This window comes from Salvelinus alpinus, chromosome 12 (assembly GCF_045679555.1).
Source record: "Salvelinus alpinus chromosome 12, SLU_Salpinus.1, whole genome shotgun sequence".
NCBI lineage: Eukaryota > Metazoa > Chordata > Actinopteri > Salmoniformes > Salmonidae > Salvelinus > Salvelinus alpinus.
Genome location: NC_092097.1, coordinates 7,949,419 through 7,955,418, shown reverse-complemented (window position 1 = coordinate 7,955,418; position 6,000 = coordinate 7,949,419).

The following is a 6,000-nucleotide window of genomic DNA, read 5'->3' as shown; positions in this document are numbered from 1 at the left end:
CGCATATTTTCACAATTTTTCTACCGCATAGGTAGCTATCACAAAACCGACCAAATAGAGATATAATTAGTCACTAACCAAGAAACAACTTCATCAGATGACAGTCTTATAACATGTTATACAATAAATCTATGTTTTGTTCGAAAATGTGCATATTTGAGGTATAAATCATAGTTTTACATTGCAGCTACCATCAAAAATATCACCAAAGCAGCCAGAATAATTACAGAGAGCAACGTGAAATACCTAAATACTCATCATAAAACATTTATGAAAAATACATGGTGTACAGCAAATGAAAGATAAACATCTTGTGAATCCAGCCAATATTTCCGATTTTTTAAAGTGTTTTACAGCAAAAACACAATATAGCATTATATTAGCTTACCACAATAGCCAAACACACAACCGCATTCATTCACCGCAAAGATAGCATTCGCAAAAACCAGCAAAAGATATAAAATGAATCACTAACCTTGACCAACTTCATCAGATGACAGTCTTATAACATCATGTTACACAATACATATATGTTTTGTTCGAAAATGTGCATATTTAGAGGTACAAATCTTGGTTTTACATTGTGAATACGTAGCCAAAATGCACAAAATTCTCCGGAGATATTTTGGACAGTCACCTAATCTAATCAAAGAACTCATCATAAACTTTACTAAAAAATACATGTTGTACAGCAAATGAAAGATACACTGGTTCTTAATGCAACCGCCGTGTTAGATTTTTATAAATAACTTTACCATAACAAACAGCTTACGTTATAGCGAGACAGCGCCCCCAAAATGGGCGGAAAATAGGACTAAACATTTTCCACAGAAATACGAAATAACATCATAAATGGTTCCTACTTTTGCTGAGCTTCCATCAGAATCTTGTACAAGGAGTCCTTTGTCCAGAATAAATCGTTGTTTGGTTTTAGAATGTCCTCTTCTCCTGTCGAATTAGCAACCTTAGCCAGCCATGTGGCGCGAACATGTCCAAATTCTCCTGACGCAAAGAAAGGAAAATTCCAAAACTCGCAATAAACGTTGAATAAACTGATACAACTCGGTTGAAAAAAACTACTATCCAATAGTAATAATAATATGCATATTGTACGATCTAGAATAGAGTACGAGGCAGTTTAATTTGGGCACGATTTTTTCCAAAGTGGAAACAGCGCCCCCATATTGACAAGAAGTTTAACAAAGTAATGATGACCCTTGAATTACTCCACATTTTGTTGTGTTACAGCCTGAATTCAAAATGAATAAAATATTTGTTTTCTCACTCATCTATACACATTAAAGAAGTCTCGAGGTATTGCTTGCCTGAGGTAGAATACCTCGTTATAATCTATAGACCACACAATCTACCAAGAGAGTTCTCATCTATATTATTCGTAGCCATCTATTTACCACCACAAACTGATGCTGGCACTAAGACGGCACTCAATAAGTTGTATAAGGCTATATGCAAACAAGAAAATAGTTATCCAGAAGCGGCGCTCCTAGTGTCCAGGGATTTTAATTCAGGCAAACTTAAATCCATTTTACCTAATTTCTGCCAGTATGTCACATGTGCAACCAGAGGGGTAAACAATCTAAACCACCTTTACCCCACACACAGAGACACATACAAAGCTCTCCCTCACCCTCCAGTTGGCAAATCTGACCATAATTCTATCCTCCAGATTCCTGCTTACAAGCAAAAACTAAAGCAGGAAGTACCAGTGACTAGCTCAATACGAAAGTGGTCAGATGGTGTGGATGCCACACTACAGGACTTTTTTGCTAGCACACTGGAATATGTTCTGGGATTCATCCAATGGCATTGAGGAGTATACCACCTTAGTCACCGGCTTCATCAATAAGTGTATCGATGACGTCGTCCCCACAGTGACCGTACGTACATTTCCCAACCAGAAACGATGGATTACAGGCAACCTCCGCACCGAGCTAAAGGCTAGAGCTGCCGCTTTCAAGGAGCGGGACACTAATCCGGATGCTTAGAAGAAATCCTGCTATGCCCTCAGACGAACCATTAAACAGGCGCCAATACAGGACTAAGATTGAATCCTACTACACTGGCTCTGATGCTCGTCAGATTTGGCAGGGCTTGACAAATATTACAGACTACAAAGGGAAACCCAGCTGTGAGCTGCCCAGCGATGCGAGCCTACCAGATGAGCTAAATGCCTTTCATGCTCGCTTCGAGGCAAGCAACACTGAAGCATGCATGAGAGCACCAGCTGTTCCAGACGACTGTGTGATCACGCTCTCCGTAGCCGATGTGAGCAAGACCTTTAAACAGGTCAACATTCACAAAGCCGCAACATTCACAAACATTACAATCTATGCAAGAATCAGAATGCATGATTTGTAACCGGTAATTGAAAATGTGAATAAAACAGTAAGTATATAAATAATTACCAAACAAAACATTTTCTGATGGTGATTTATTGATTTAAGTGGCATGTGCCGGCAGTCAATCACGTAACCTCTCACTCCCACTCGGAGCCATTCAGTGTTGTGGTTTGTGTATGTAGCTAGTGAGCTAAGCTGTAGCATTAGCAATGTCTTTCAAAAGGAGACAACTCACAAATGCGAAAATTCTGGAGATTTTTTAAAATTCTGGTCCCTTTGAAGATGCTGGGGGTGATGGAGGCAGACAGACAGTGGATGAAGTATAGGAGTTCTGTGGTAGCTGGAAGGCCGCCAACCATTTCACCCCTCCTGGCCCTGCTGTTTGCTTTGATGAGTCCCAGTCTGGAGTGCAACACCCATTGCCATTTCCAACTGAGGCAGAGTGTTTCAAGTTGTTTCTGACAGAGGAGCTGTTGGGAGACATAGTAGAGGAGACCAATCGCTATGCCTTGGAGCTACAGGAGAAGAGTGAGCCAGGAGTGGGGGGGAAACTCGCTAAATGGGTGACAACCATAATTAGTGAAATGTATACCTTCCTGGTGACAGTCCTTCTCATGGGGATAGTAAAGAAGAACTCCCTAAGAGAATACTGGAGCACAGATCCTATGTTTGCAACTCCCTTCTTTGCCACCCTTTTCCCCAAGACTGCTTACTAATTCTGCTGCGATACCTGCATTTCATCAACAATGCTACTGCCAACCTAAATTACCTGTTATACAAAATAAGAAATGTTCTTACCAGCCTGACATCAGCATTTGGTTGGGTCTTTGTGCCATACAAGGACCTACGCATTGATGTGTCCCTGATGTTATGCAAAAGTAGGCTGGCGTTCCGTCAATATATATCCTCCAAAAGGCACAGGTTTGGGGTCAAGTTCTTTGTCATGTGCGACGTGAAACGAAGGATTTGTCCAGGACATTATAGTTTACACAGGGTCCACCACTGACTAACATTATGAGGGGCTTGGGGTGTTCAGGTCAATGGTGATGACCATGCTGGCTCCTCATCTCACCAAGGGACACACTTTTATTGTGGACAATTGGTACAGTAGTCCCACACTCTTACAGCACAGGGGCCTGTGGTACAGTCAGCTCGAACAGGAAGGGGATGCCGGCATTCGGATGCAGGAAGATGCAGCGAGGGGAGGTGGAGTTCAAGGAGAATGGTCAACAGCTGGCAGTAAAGTGGCATGACAAACGAGACGTCCATGTCCTCTCCACTGTCCATACAGCAACCATGTCGGCCACAGGGGGAAGGTGGACCACCTGACGGGAGAGAGGAAGATCAAACCAGACTGTGTGCTTGACTATAATCTCAAAATGGGGGCAGTGGATAAGGCGGACATGATAAACAGCTTTGTGGAATGCACTCGGAAAACGACCAAGTGGTATAAGAAGATCTTTTCCCATCTGATCGACACTTCTGCCCTCAACGGCCACATAGTTCACCGCCAACTAACAGGTGAGATGATTACTGTACAATGTATTTTTGTAATTGGATGTACAGATCACACAGTTCCATTATGCAATTATAGTGACAATATCTCACCCACCTACCCACTGCCTCATCATCCTCTCCCTTCCCTCATCCTCCCCACTGAATCATAGGTAAAGTATTTACCTACCAAAAGTACAGAGAGAACCTCAAGAGAGAGCTGTTGGAGGAGCACCACACCCCTCGGCACCCATCCACTGGGGGTCGTCCTGCTGCAGACAATCCCCTACGCCTCACTGCATGACATTTTCCCTGCAAAGGAGACACTGCAAAGTCTGCCTGTCTGGCACCAGGTGAAGTAAGCAGAGGAAGTTGACAAAATCGGACAAAATCAGCTCAGGACAACCCCAGTGTTGCACTGCAGCTGACTAGCAGGTAACAACCCCAGTGTTGCACTGCAGCTGACTAGCAGGTAACAACCCCAGTGTTGCACTGCAGCTGACTAGCAGGTTACCTGCTAGTCAGCTGCAGTGCAACACTGGGGTTGTTATGCCCATTCCTTGTAATGTGTAGCAGGCATGCCGACTCTGTGGATGGACCTAGATGGATGGGTGAGGCACCATCATGACCAGCTACGATGGGCCCACTGTCAGATCGAGGCAAGGATCTGAAATCAACAGGAATGAGACAAACAGCGGTACAACAAGCGGACGTTCAATTAATGGCTGGTGAAAGGGTGCTCCTGCGGAACTTCCGACTACGTGATCAGGGTAAACTAGCACCCCGATGGTAACCGCAGCCTTTTGTCATTCTAGGACACATTCGGCCTGGACTGCCAGTCCTTCATATCCGACCAGAGGGAGGGGGACCAATACAGACAATTCATCGGAATCATGTGCAGCCTTGCCCCTACCCAACCTTTAGACTGTGCCCAGATGCAACTCCACCAACCCCGCGCCAACCAGACAATGTTCAGCTGAACCAGGCCCCTAGGCCGGCCCGGCACAACTACACATGGTACCCAGTCAGACTTCCTGCCGTTCCTCTGGCCAGAGAAATGCCCTCTTCTCCCCCAATGGTTCAGGATGCTAGAGGTGAGGTGGTTGGGCCCCTAGATGGGGAGGGAGGTGGGCCAGTCTTTAGATCCGACAGAGAGACCCGATGGCCCCCACTTAGGTACCGGGCTCCGTTGGCTAGTTCAGTATATTTGTGACGCGTATAGAGAAAGGGGTTGTAGAGTGTCACGAGATGGATTGGTTGATAAGTGGTAGGTGGGGCTGGTGTGATCAGACGCACCTGCAGCGAGTTAGCTAATCAGACAGGTAGCTGGGGATTGGCTGTAATTTCCTATAAAAGCCCTATGTTTTGTGGTGTTCGGGGCTGGGAGTTGAGAATGTCTCTCCTCAGGGATCGGTCCCCTATGCAAGTGTACATGTCTGTTTGCTGTGATCACACTGAACCAGTGTCTGCAGGACGAGAAGTCTTACTGGTGAATTCAAGTGAGGAAATCGGTGGCTGTGCTGACTACGAACTGGGGCTGGAGAGCTGAGTGGCGATGAGAAAAGAGGACCGAGAGAGGTATTGGTACAACACACATCTAGGAGCTTTAGCTCCACCAAGTAAGGGATTTAAGTCTTCTTGTTCCCCTTACACCACTCTCTCACTATGGGCAATTTTGCCAAGCCACTGAAAGCCACTATTGTCGGCAGGTTTCCCTGCAGTCGGTCTTCCTCTCATTTAGCACAGGAGGCAGGGCCATCAGTGGCATCACCAACGAGTCTCGGACCAGGCACGTTCCTGGACAGGGAGCTGTACGGATCTGGATATCGCCATACAGAAATGTTTTGTGATCATAGAGTCTCTGACTCTAGTAACTGCATGAGGGAAGGACTGTCAAGGACATTTCTGGGAGACTCAGGATGGCATTGACATTGGAGAGGTGCAATTCCTATGACATGTGAAGGCCCAATAAATTGATGCCACTTCTTGTCAATGAGTATTCGGGTTGTGTTGGTTCATTGTAGTGAACACGGCCTTATGCGCTTGTCATGTGTGGTTGCATCTTCCCCATACACCATAACTGTAACTAAGTCAACATATACGGCAACTCCAGGGCAGACAGCCAGGGAAGTGGACATGATGAAGC